Genomic DNA, 14,971 nt, shown 5'->3' on the forward strand with positions numbered 1-14,971 from the left:
TAAACTCGTAGTATTGATATTGTTTTTTTTTTTATATAATAATAGGTAGGCGGACGAGCAATAGTGCCACCTGATGTTAAGTGGAAACCAAAGCCCATACACATTGGCGCTGTAATAAATATTAACCGTTTCTTACATCTCCAATGCGCCTCCAACCTTGGGAACTAAGTTGTTATGTCCCTAGTGTTTTACACTGGCTTACTAAATTGTCGAATCGGAATACAACAATTCTAAGTAAGCTGTTTGGCGGCAGAATACCTGATGAGTGGGTGGTACCTACCCAGACGGTCACAATGTAAACTTTGTGACATACAATAAATTTATTAGCATTGAAAGTTTGTTATAGAAATATATTTCTTAGATTTAATTCGAACATGTTAACAATTATAATTTAAAAATATTCATGATACAATTCAAATGTTATTAACAGTAGCTAATGTATTCTATGAATGTTTCCATGGACGTGGAAAGTGCTATATAAAATTTTACCAATTTTAAAACGGCATGAGCTTCTCGAGCTCGTTTCAAAGTAGTTACGCTGAAAAGACATCGTTCTGAATATTTAAAAGGTTTTCTTTGAGAAATAGAGAAAACCAGATAAAGTTGATTGGATTGTAAAAGTTACTATAATGCGTTTTGATACTGTAGGTTTTATATTATATTAATCTAAAGATTCAGTGGATTTACGGTAGAACAATTTACTATTAAATTGAAAAATATATTTTAGGTATGTGTAGTAGGTTTTATATTATGTTACACAAAGGATTTAGTTGAAATAAATTTAATAAAACTTTGAAGTTATTATAAATATATTTTTATATTCACTAAGTAAACAGTTACTAATAAAATATCAATTTTATTTAAGTCATACGTAATTTTGAAATCTCTTAAAATATTTTTCTAAAAGTTATTGATATCATTATGAAATCAATTTAGATATAAGTCTCTTACTTCCGCAACGACAGTTTATTTTCAAAGTGAAAATAAAATATATTTAAATTGAACTCATGACAGCATGAAAGTAGATAAGGAGCAAATCACATGTTTTGCCAGTTCAAGTTAAATGGATTCTCACACCTTTTCGATTCTGTTTGACTTACTCGTGACTTCAAATAACGTTATTTGTATACAATTTCAAACTTATTTTACGTTAATAATAACTAACTAGTGGGTCTCTCGAGAAACTTAGCGTTTACTCAAAAGAGTTTCCGTTTTTAGGAATTTCGAAACCAATGACAGGATTTGTTTTTCATTGTAAATTGCAAGTCACTGATCTACATTTGGCGCCAAATTGATGAAGCTTCTTGTAAGTGAAATTTTTAATATCAAATAGTATTCATTAGTTCAGTTAGAGTTGGAGTTTGTCGAAAACTATTTTAATTTTGTTTACGTTAACAATTTTTTTTTTTTCATATACAGCCGCTCTTACGGGTCGGTAACTTTTTTCTGCTCTCTAAAATTAATTCTGTGTTAAATCGTAACAATTTAGTAAATTGCAATCAAGAATCCTCTTTATTTTTATGCACATCTACCGCTACTCATCTTCAAAATTAGACCATAACCGTTTTTTTAGGTGCAGCTATCGTCCCATAATCATTACATTACATTAACAGCCTGTAAATTTCCCACTACTGGGCTAAGGCCTCCTCTCCCTTTGAGGAGAAGGTTTTTGGAGCATATTCCACCACGCTGCTCCAATGCGGTTAGGTAGAATACACATGTGGCAGAATTTCGTTGAAATTAGACACATGCCTGTTTTCTCACGATGTTTTCCTTCGCCGCCGAGCACGAGATGAATTAAATTCAGTGGTGCTTGCATGGGTTTGAACCCGATATCATCGGTTAAGATGCACGCGTTCGAACCACTGGGCAATCTCGGCTTCGTCCCATAATCACTGGGACAAAAATTGGCTTACGCTATTTATATAATTATAAGATTACATTTGGTTTTATTATTAGTCATTTTATTATTAATCATTTTATTATTAATCATTTTATTATTAATCATTTTATTATTAATGAATGTATCTAATACTGAGAACTTAACGAAATAATTATGAACAATTATAATAAACTTAATAAGGAAAATATTTTAATTATAATTTATATAAAATTAGGTCATGAAAATTATAATTAATGTTATTAATATCACATCATTATCATATTATAGTAATTAGTCAATAATTTAAGAAGCCAGTAGTAAATTATATAATTATTAATATTCTTCACTAAATATCGCTTCTTAAATTGGAATTTCATACAAATTTAAAGAACACTGTTTCTAACTTGTATTTTACGTTAATCTTTTGGAATTACTGCTTAGCAAATCCTAAGAGGAGCTCTTGAATTCGTAACGATGCGTGTGTTTTTCAAGATAACAACGTCGAGAATATTTAAGTGTCTTCAAGCGAAACATTTCGAATACTGAAAATAGGAAAAATATTTTTATCACTTTATATTTAATATACCTTTTTTGAGATACAGTACAAATACTCGTGACATTTTTGCTATTCTTACGTTCAGACTTTTATTTGCTGTAATAAATTAAAAAAAAACACATTTTGCTGCAAATTTTTGTAATTAAATTATTTTTATATATGTACATAAAAATTTAGTCAATATTTAAAAAAAAAATATTATAGAAAAATACTAGTATATTTTTTATTTTGAAACAATTTCCGCCAAGGATTATTGCAATGCTTTTTATACAATGATAATTATCCCACACAGTTCACGTGTCACGTTTTGTACGCTGATAGTACTATAATAGAATATTTTAAGCAAGTTATGTATGATACGTGAACTCGAAAAATACGCACAAATCAAGCACGATTTTAAGACGTTGTAAAGAAATAGTGTCATTTCTCGAAAACCTTTTGTTTATAGAATGAGGTTAGCGAACCGGTTCAACCGATAAATTAATTGAAAATCTTTGCCAATTAATAGAGATATTTGGCAAGTGTTTGATGCACTGGCAAAGCCGCTAGAAAAATCTCAGATATTATTATGACATATTACATAAATAAACTTAATTATAGTTATTATAATTACATAACAACAACATATCGTTAATATTTTTAACTTAATGCTAATAGTTTTTAAATTCTAATTATGGGTGTGTTTGAAAATTATTTAATATTATTTAATTTTAAAATATAAAAAACGTGGAGTTTGTCTTTATTTTCCACAGGTTAGATTATATAGAGAATGATAAAAATGTATTTGTTAAGTAGAGTAACTTCGCAGTTTATTTCCTTTTTTTTTTGGTATAATTTACATTTCGAACAGGCCATTGATTTATATTTAATAACTTCTCTGTAATGTTTTAATTTTGGGAAAGACTGAAATAAATTCGATTCGATGCTGATTAAAATAATTAATAGTGTGAACATTCTCATTTAATGCTATTATAAAGAATTTCCTTTTTTATATGGTACGGACTGATTGCTCATTCTAAAGGAAATGAATCATTGGACGTAAGTTCAAATTTTAAATTATTATTCTCATTAGGCATCGGATACGTGTAGAACTAAATTGAATTAATAAACACTTAGTCGAGTAATCAAATTACGATGTTAACTGAGTTAGTCGTTAGTGCACTGGCAAAATTATACAATTGCGGATATTGAGACGCTCGGGTTTGCTAGAATTTTCCTGATAATAAATAAATTTGTACTATAAAAGTGACGAAATAGATTGTTATGTGCGTGCCTTTACACGCACACATAATTATACCGATTTTTTAAATACAATTTTTTAATTTTGGAAATATTACAGTGCTATTTGTAATAAACCAAAAATTAGACCCATTACAATGATTAAAAATAAATTAAATTTATGAAATAAGAAACTAACAAGTGACTAACGAATATCCCCTTGTGTTTTATTCAACAAAATTTAGTTATTAAATTATTCAAATACAAAAATGCTACAAAGCGCTCTGGCTATTTCATTTCTATTTGGAAAACCCAAAACAGCAAAATTCACCAGACCATTGTTTGTAAATTGGCGTATTTCACTCACCGTTATAATGCTCTTGGAGTTTTTCATATTGTTCGCAAACATTCAAGTTTCAACAATAACTGGCGTTCAATTGATGTAATTGAAACGTTTTACTTTATTTAATTTCTGTCGTTTATTTTCCTTTAATATTAATAATGAATAAATTAAATATAATACGATAACAAGACGAAGCAAAAATACTTTGTGTTCATTTTAAATTAATCGGATTATAATAATTTTCGCGTGAAAATAATGTAATGACATTATATTATAAAAAATCTACAAGAAACGAATTCTGAATACTTAAACGTTATCAATGAATATCACATATATAGTCTTCAGAGTCACATACAAGCTCCAAATTTCTGTCAATAAATGCCTGCTCAATTTCGGGTGCCTAATGAAAACAGTGACCTGATATTTGCCCCTTTGTCCGATACTTTGATCCCTCTTTGCAATGTTTATTGCTTGCGTTCCGATGCGCAATATTCTTTGCCTCACAAAAAAGTTAAGTCTCATAAGCGATTCATATAATATACGTTATTGAGCCATATATTAAATGAATGTTCCATATGTATACAAGATATAACTTCAACTAAAACATTATATAAAAAATTATAAGATAAACGAGTCTGATTCTTCATCATTATTTATAAGGTTTTACTATGGACCTTAGAGGAAAATTAATGAAATTTTAATCCACTTTTTAATATGTAGCCTCTTTTATTGTTTATCGTGGCGTGGCGTTATAGGGGGTTAGAGGAGGAATAGTTAGTTAGAAGTAATATTCTCGCTCTCGAACCAATCGTAAGACGTAAGGCAGAGTAAGGGCTTCCTGGCTGTGGCTCTCCTTTTGACGTACCACACATCACAAAAGCACTTGAAGCCGAAAAAACGCATCGATACTTTCGACGGTAATTTGTGTATAAGGACGGACTATAATTTTTTTTTTGTGTTTGACCTGTTTTTATTTCTATATCCTACACAAATGCAATAAAGCTTTGGCAGTCTCATAATTTTCTGGATTAGTACAATAATCATTACATCAACAATTTTATAATTGGTAGAACGCGAGATCTTTTAACAAAAACGGTCGGCAAAGTCACTGGCAAAAGCTAGATCTATATAAATGCTATGAAATCATTGAAACGCTTTTGAAATAATTGATCAAGTTTAATTCCAGTATAAGTCATAGGAGTATTCGAATGATTTTAAATAGCAATTTACGACATCCCGAGCGAGTGTTTCAAACTTCATAAGATGAAGTTCTAGAGTTTCAATGGAACCTTAAAATATATATCTTTGTAATATTCACGCTTTACCGACTCTTTTAAGAAACTTTCATATGAGCAATTATGTTAAAATAAAAATTAATATTATATGATTTTAAGTAAGTGAAACAATTAATTTTTTTTAATATTTTTTCATTCTAGTATGATTTAATTTTATCTATTGAAAAAGGTTATGTATTAAAATAAATAATAACTAAGCAATGGATATTCATTTTGTTTTCACTTTTATTTATTTAACTTCTTCTGGATGGCCATAAAGTAAAAAGTGAATATTGTGTTAGATGAAAATCTACCACATGTGTGCCGCGTAGAAGAATAACTTTGAAATCTTCTCCAGAGGAGAAGAACAGGCTTTTGACCAGATTTGGCAAATAAAACGGTGTCTGTGTATAATATCTTAATTTTGCTTATAGAAACTCGAAATGGTTAGCTAGTGTAGAATATATTAATATTTATGCCTTTACCTTTATTTCACTTTCTTGTAAGTCATGTTAACGCAAAATCTTCAAGGAATAGCAAGCACTCTCGTTTAATATACAAATTAATGAATTACACGAACATGAAGGTGGAAATTTAGTTAATTTTTCTACTGCTATAATGTTGTTTTATGATATAGGTTGGCGGACGAAGAAATGGACCATCTGATGGTAAGTGGTCACCATCGCCCATAGACAATGGCACTGTAAGAAATATTAAACATTCCTAACAACGCCATTGCGCCACATTTGGGAACTAAGTTGTTATGTCCCTTGTGCCTGTAGTAGCCCTGGCTTACTCACCCTTCAAACCGGAACGCAACGATACTGAGTACTGCTGTTTGACGGTAGAATATCTGATGAGTGGGTGGCACTTACCCAGACAGGCTTTAAATGTATAATGTACAGATATACTTCAAAAGAAAAAAATATATAAATGTACTTAACAATACATTTATATATCTGAAAGCTATATTATCAAGTATTTACCAACATATAAAAAAATGGATATGCCAGTATGTAAGTGACGTTTGTATTAAATGACCAGCAAATTTCTTCAAAGGCCGCTCTCAGACATAATCGACTCCAGCTTACTTTTGCCCCAAAAACTTAATAAACAATCATCAATCAACGTTTTGAGGGGTAACGGAGGCAGAGTTCATTTGTAAACTCGAAACGGCACCGTTTAAGGGTACGCCTCAACTGCTTTCATTAACAGAAGGGCCCTTCTAAGAGAATTGGGAATGTGGAACTGTTACCTCTCGTGATAGTAATCTCGTGGAAAAAATTGAGCATATTATCGAAAATATTGTTTACCTTTTTTTCTTTATTAAAGTTAAATCTTCATTTATAATCAATATTTTGAAGTAGTTATATATATATTGATAAAAGCATATCATCTACATATAAAAAGCTAAATACCCCTCATTGATTAATCACGAAATCTCAGAAACCATAACACCTATAAATTTGAAATTTGGCAGGTAGGTTCCTCATAGGGTGTAGATATCCGCATTTTAAGAAATTCCGTCCCTAAGGGGGTAAAATGGGGGTTGTGAGTTCGTGTTTTATAAATTTATGCGGTAAAGCCGCAGGTTCAGCTAGTTTAATATATATTACATTACATAATAGCCTGTAAATTTCACACTGCTGGGCTAAGGCCTCCTCTCCCTTTGAGGAGAAGGTTTGGAGCATATTCCACCACGCTGCTCCAATGCGGGTTGGTGGAATACACATACGGCAGAATTTCGTTGAAATTAGACATAGGCAGGTTTCCTCACGATGTGTTCCTTCACTGCCGAGCACGAGATAAATTATAAAAACAAATTAAGCACATTAAAATTCAGTGGAGCCTGTCTGGGTTTGAACCCGAAATCATCGGTTAAGATGCACGCCTTCTAACTACTGGGCCATCTCGGCTTAATATATATTAAACCGAGATAACTTAATATACATTATACATATATAAAATGCAACGCACAAAAAAAATATTATATTTTATTCGACTAAGGCTATTGTGTAAAGAAATAACAAATATGGGACGTGGCGAAAGACTGATTGAGTAATTGTTTTCACAACTAAAATTTCTCCTACAATAAATCCTAAATTATGGTAGAGTCAGTATTAGTATCGACGGTTTTTAGTGTTTTTCGAAATATAGAAATATGAAACCACCACTTCTTTTATCTTGGGCTGCTGCCCAGAAATCCTAATAGCTTTTATTATTTCGAGAACAATACACTTGACAATATCGACTATAATAATACTATTAGAGCCAATACTCTTAGGAACATTATATATGTTATAAGTAATCGTTATTTGATTTATTTATCGTTATAAAATTCTTTGACTTTTCAACAAACTAACGGAAATAATTTGTCTTACTAAGATAACATATCAATACCGTGAAAATAATATCCTAAGACATCAATTTAACTTTTATTTAAATAAAACGAGTGCGACGTTACGTCAGTATCAAATGGTAACAGTAATCGCTCTAAAAAAATTATTTGGTTATTTTAATAAATTGAGTTATGAGAAGGAACAGTTTGACTTATTTCTTCAATGTATGAGTAAATCTATTAATAGACCATAGAAAAACCTATGATGTAGCATCACTTCTTGGTCATGCAACCAACATAAATACGAATATTATATATAATTATGTTTAATATTTACGCAATAATATATTATAACCCGAACCCCAAATCAATCAAAATATTCTTTATACAAGTAGGCTCATAAAAGCACCTTTGAATCGTCATGTTACGGTGTTGAATTAAATGTAAAACTTCACTTCTAGCTTCACTAATAAGTTTGTTTAAAGTAATAAAATTACCGACTGTCACTTTAAATATATATTTGAGAATGTAATGTAAGTTTGTAAACACATAAATGATTTAGCTACAAATTGTGAGATGCACGCTATATACATATATACAAGGAACGAACAGAAATCTGTGGCTCCTTTTACCTTTTTTAAATACACGTTAGCTTAATAATAGCTGCAATAAAAGCTGATATTCTCTCTATTTTGATTTATGTATTTGCAGAAATAAAAACAATTCATCCTCCTGCCCTTATCCCAATTTTACTTGGGGTCGGCGCAGCATGTCTTCTTCTTCCATACTTCTCTGTCGGACGTCATCTCACTAGTAACATTATTATTATTTTAATTATTTTTCATTCTAACCATATCGTCTTTCGCACAATCCATCCATCGTTTCTTTGGTCGTCCCCTACCTCTATATCCATCCACATCCATTCTCAAAACCTTTCTCACAACATGGTCCACATTCCTCCGCATAACATGCCCATAAAAACAATTCGTTTTCGTTATTATTTATTTATTATTGTGCATGTAATATAAACAAGCTCATTTATGTATATTATTTCCAGATATATATTTAATTATGGTGTCAAATTGCATTTATTTAATTTACACAAAATATTGGATAAATTTGTGAAAATTTATGTTTTTAATATTAAATGTTATTTATGGCGGTCGCGTAAAACAGTGCATTGTTAAGGCGTTACCCGAACATGTAGTCAAGTTTATCTATGCCAATGTCGTATTTCGTACAGCGACCGAGCGTTCATTCGATGTTTTTGGCAGCTTAGCATTCGTCTTACTTTAATGTATCATACATAAAAAATGCGTCGGACATTACTTTCAAACTACATTTAAACTATATTTTAGGATTTATTCTCGTTCTAATCATAATTTAAAAATAAATCCAAGTAAAAACTCAACGTAATAGCCTATAAATGTATCACTGCTGTGATAAGGCATAATATCCTTTTGAGGAGATGGTTTGGTCTTATTCCACGCTCCTGTAATACGGATAGACGGATAGACATGTTATAGATTTCTAGTTTCCTAACAATATTTTCCTTTACTGCTAAGTATCAGTTGAAATATAACACAAATTAAGCATTCGAATTCAGTTGTGCTTACCTGGTTTTGTAACCGCAATCATCGATTAAAATTCAAGTGACCTATTGTGACATCTCGATCCCTTTTTATTGAAATTAATTAGTTTGTAAAAGTAGAATAGAAAATAATTTATTACCAGATAATATTAATAAAATTATAAGTCAGAATAAGAGAGTCCTCGGACAAATATCATTAATTCGTCAAACTTAAGCAATATAAATGTCACGAACTTTATCGATATTAATTTCGAACTTAAAGTAACATTTGATGTTCATCTGTAGAATATGGATCTAAAACCATTAAATGGAATCTCTTCTGGCGTGTATCTAAAGCAAGCTTAACTTATTTATTGTAGTTTAGTATTAGTAAAGTCTAGCCATACATACGGGCTTAGGGTATTGTTTGAAACTTTAGCTACGTGGCTGATATACCAGGCATGAATTCATCACAACTATCATTAACTTTCATTTGTTCGTGGCTACTCTTACGTATTTCAAATAATTACATGCTTTTAAGTACGTGAAATATACTAATATACTTCTACATTTATATATTATTATAATATATTCATATTACATATGAATTGAAGCAAGAAAGTAGATAACTATTTTAACAGGTTATTTAAGCTGGGGCGATTGTATAGCTACACTAGAAATTTTCTTTTATTTTACATTTTAAAAAGGCAGACGAAAAAGTAGACGGTTTAATATGAAGTATTTACCTCCATCCATTGAAACTGGCATTGCAAGAAGTATAATTGTTTCATTAGTATACAGGGAGATGGATATAATTAATTATTTTTAATATAAGTTTTATTTGTGAAACAAAAACTATTACAAAATATTTGAATAATTATAACGTTAAATACCGAATGATTTCCTCTTGGTTTTGTTTTGATAAATTAATTTATAATTTGTTTTAAAATAATTTATACATAGGTACGAATCGTTTATGAATATAGTGTATTGTGTGTGTGTGTGTGTGTACATCGTAATATTTCGTTTCATTTACACGGATTAAACAAGTAACAAGCGTTGCTTTTACGTCATAGTTTACATAAAATGTATGAAATATGTTCATAAATTCTATTTTTCTTTACAACCATTGTCTAGACGGGATGTTTTGTATTTCCAGGAGAATGCTATCTGAAACGTGCTGTTTGCTACAATGCTCATTATTTTTAAAGTGTGTTTAATTTCTCGTCGCATTCATAGCACTTGTCTTACGTATATCAAGTTTGAAACGCAGTTTTGTAAATTAAATTTTCAGTTTGAAATCATCGAAATATGTAATTATTACATATTCTTCAGATATTATACATTACATTTTTTTTACACTAGCAGCCCGTAAATTTCCCACTTCAGGGCTAAGGCCTCCTCTCCCTTTGAGGAGAAGGTTTGGAGCATATTCCACCACTCTGCTCCAATGCGGTTTGGTGGAATACACATGTGGCAGAATTTCGTTGAAATTGAAAACATGCAGGTTTCCTCACGATGTTTTCCTTCACCGCCGAGCACGAGATGAATTATAAACACAAATTCAGTGACACATGAAAATTCAGTGACGCCTGGCTGGGCTAGAACCCGAAATCATCGGTTAAGATGCACGCCTTCTAACCCCTGGGCCATCTCGGCTCATTCAGATATTATAAACATTAAATAATATAAAAAGTAATGCAAGATAATTTGAAACATTAAATTAATTTGTGTCCAATATTTTAATAAATTTTCGATAAACTTTACTTAGACAATCTTTCATTGTAATATCGTGGCATTAATTGCATGACACTTTTGTATTAACACTATTCTAGTAAAATATCAATACAAAACCATTTTCCACAGTCATATTATAAAACAAACTACGAGTACGGGTACGATTTTTTTTTAATTCTTTAACATCTGGACCACAATGCTAAAAAGGTTAACAGGCATCATTATTTCGTACAAAACATAACATTTTAAACAAACCTTTCTATGTAATTTGACAATTAAATATGGCCTGCACTTTTCTAAACGAAAATTAGGTGCCTGCAGACGTAATTGGGCCAATTAGGCGCCATAGTTAAGTTATGCTTCAAGAACGCTTAACTCTGGCAGGACAGTAATTAGGTAACCTACATTACTTTTCCAGTGTAAAAACTTTATTAAATATCATTTTTATTTTTATTTTTGGCACTTACATATTGTAACAAGATACGGTCACGAAAATTACTCGTGCAATACATTAATCTTAGTTCTGTCACTTTACTTACATTTTAAGATAAAATGATTTGTCAAAGTGATTTGGACTAAATTAACAACGTTTATAATAACGACGATTCTTACTAGCAAACGAGTTTCGCTAATTATATAAAAGAATTGATTCTTAACAATTCTTATACATTTAATTAAACAGCTCTCTTTGTCATTATACTTTGAACTCTATATATTTTTTTGTTCTTTTCTTCTTATTCTTAAAACCAGGTCAGGTTTGGGCAAACACCGTGAAATAAAATTCAGCGTTTTACTTTCAAACAATCCATTTATATAACGTTAGTAAAGATTTTAACGTTATAAATATATTGATCCCAATAATTTTCATTTCAGTTTTCATAATATTTCATTTAGTTTTATTTGCTTGTTTAATTTGATTAAATTTTTTTAAGCAATAATTACATACATATATTTTGCAACTATGTAATTCGATGTATTAAGAACATTTACTCGTAGCGTTATATTATATAAGCATTCTAGGTAACAACATCGCTGTACTCTTGATTACATACCATAGATAGCTCTAAAATTGATCGGACCAAGCTCATAACATTGACTCGGAAACATAACTATAAATTTATAACAATATGATATCTTGGTTGGTTACTACACATCCAGTACAACTGTTGTATTATAAATACAATATTGACAAATGATGGTCAAGCATATATATAATCATTATAATTGTAATAAGGTTGATTGACTAATATTTTATATGCTAATATGTGTTGGTTATATATTGTATATATAACCAACACATATTATAACTTTTAACGTTTAAATTTTACGTAACGGATTGTAACGTTATTTTTTTATTTTTATGTTTATTTCATTATTTAATTGTATTTTTCATTGAAATATTTTTTTGTTTTGTTTTTGTTTTATTTTTTTTATGTCATTTTGTCAATTTATTAAACTTTAGTATTATATCCTTGAGCTTAGTTATAAATAATCAAGTAGATAAATATACATTTATAATATAAATATTTAATATTAATAATTAAAATATATATTTATGAATAGATATATAGTTTAATTAACAAGTTTTATTTTTTATTTTTGTTTAAGTGATTGTAAGAAAACCGAAAAAAAATATTTGAAAATGCAGATAAAATGTATTTTTAAATATTTATATAGATATTAAAATATATAGAGAAAATAAATAAAAAGCTGATATATATAAATAGTTAATGTTTTTTGTGGAATCTAAAAACAAACTAATTACTGTAATAAAATCTTAAAATTAACTAACCATTTTAAGCTATTTAATAATTAACCCTAAAAAAAAGTCACAGCTTTTCTTAGTGTTAATAGTGCAATTACAAAATGTTAATATACAGTTTTGTTTAAGAGCTCTTAACAAAACTGTCCTTCTAGCTAATTGGGTAACCCACATCAGTAGCGACACAAAAAAAAAACAAATATTTTTCAACTCGGCTGTTACTGGTTTTTTAAACGCCCAGAGATTTTGTGATCAAATTATAACATTATTACACATACACGTAATTCAATGTTTTTGTATAATCTATACTAATATTATAAATGCGAAAATAAGTCTGTGTCTTTCATGGCCAAAAAAACTGAACTGAATTTTATGAATTTTCGTATGAAGTAAGCTTGAACCCCAAGGAAGGAAAATCGACTGTTTTTATATCTAATACTTATAACTAAAAACAATACGAAAGCGAAGCTGCAGGTGATAATTAGTATATTTATATATTAAATTAAGGCGAGAAGGCCGAGTGCTTAAAACGCGGGCACCTTAATCAATCATTAAGAGCTCAAACCCAGGTAGGCCACACTGAATTTCCATGTGCTTAATTTGTGTTTATAATTCGTCTCGTGCTCGGCAGTGAAGGAACATATCGCGAGAAAATCTGCACATAATTTATATAGTATAGTATAATTTCAATGAAATTCTACCACATGTGTATCTATCAATCCGCATAAAGGAGCGTCGTGGAATTAGCTCCAAACCTTCTCCTCGAATGCTAAATAGGCATTATCCCAGCCATGGAACATGTGCTGGCTGATATTACACTATATATAATATACAGATTGAGTTAAGTGTAGGACTATACATATATATTATTTACTTAACATTACTTTGAGTGGTTGCAGTGTATTCTCAATTGTATTTAATTAATTACATTTTTGTATAAATCTCTGATTCGGATAATCGACATTTTGACTAAGTTATAATTAAAAAGAACGTTCCAAAATTATTTATAAAAGTAACTTGTATGGGATAATTCTCTTTTTTTTTTACAATACAAATACAAATAAAATAAAAACTTAACGCGTAGTAATAGCAAAAACACTTAGCTGTATTTTCTTTAAATTTATATTGGAAATGCAGCAACATATGCATGACGATATTCATGGTACTTCAGCGTATATTTTTTAAACAATTCTTTTATTTCTGCTTTTAGAATTCCAACCCGATAGACAATGAAGAATACCGCTTGTCCAGTCATGGAAATTGTTTAACTTAATAAAAAAATATTAAAATAGTTTTCACTTCAATCACGAATATTATGTTTTTTTTTTTTAAATTATAATGTAAATCTGAAACGCATTTATAAAAAATAAAAAGAATTGATTGCATGTTTAATTAAAAATACAAGAAGTAACATAGATTAGGATAAATAAAATAATAATATTAAAAAATATTTTTAATATATTCTTCTCTCATTTTAATTCATTTTTCAATTAAAAACATTATTTTATAACAATATTTCATAATAATAATTATGTAACAAATTAATTTAAATATTTACTCCAATATATTTATTTAACTCTATTTTATTTTATATTAATTTTACAGTCTTCTATTTTTAATTTAAATATTGGTATAAGTCAATAAACTAAAAAAAATGATTCATAAAACTTTAAAAATTAATTTAATAAATTCAAAAACACTTACATTTTTACACACCACACTATAGTATTAAACACGCACTTCCACTGCACTCCACTCGTGTCCTAATCACAGCGTTCCGTTTACACAAGAATCGGGTTACCTCAACAAGAGGCTGCGTGGTACTGAGTCCGATCGGGATAGCTGGGAGCCGAATGACGTACTCGTCAACTATGTTAGCGTACACTGCTGCGTTACTGTCTAATATAAATTGTATTTCAGGCGTTATAATTTTCAAATATAACGGATATCAAGTGCACATAATTTTTCCGGGAAATATGCATTTTGCACATTGTGAAAGAAATAACGTTTTTACAATGTACAAATGACTATTACATTAAATTGTACGTTTCAAATGAAGAAAATTTACCTGTATGTTTTAATATATTTTTTAATTAAAATTTTAAAAAAATATTAAACGATACCAGTGTACGCCATGTCATTGTATATAGGTAGCAGGCATAGCAACGTTGGAGACACCTGAATGCGCAAAGGAAACGAAAGCACCTTGTGACAAGCGCAATTTTTTAAATGAGAAATAAAAATGCACTTTCTAATTAGCATCGTTACCTCGCAACTTACCTGAAATACCG

The 14,971-nt window shown here is 29.5% G+C and overlaps 1 protein-coding gene across 1 annotated transcript in view; it reads right to left on the bottom strand.

Annotated features, from left to right (window-relative positions):
• The window catches only part of LOC113398765 (cell adhesion molecule 1), a 32,225-nt gene extending 17,682 nt beyond the window's left edge, over positions 1-14,543 (bottom strand). Inside the window, exon 1 of the mRNA XM_026637651.2 lies at positions 14,385-14,543. The gene's annotated coding sequence lies outside the window, so the exon portion shown is untranslated. The remainder of the gene's footprint in view (positions 1-14,384) is intronic.
• Positions 14,544-14,971: the final 428 nt, after the last annotated feature.

Source organism: Vanessa tameamea, chromosome 14, assembly GCF_037043105.1.
Source record: "Vanessa tameamea isolate UH-Manoa-2023 chromosome 14, ilVanTame1 primary haplotype, whole genome shotgun sequence".
Lineage (NCBI taxonomy): Eukaryota > Metazoa > Arthropoda > Insecta > Lepidoptera > Nymphalidae > Vanessa > Vanessa tameamea.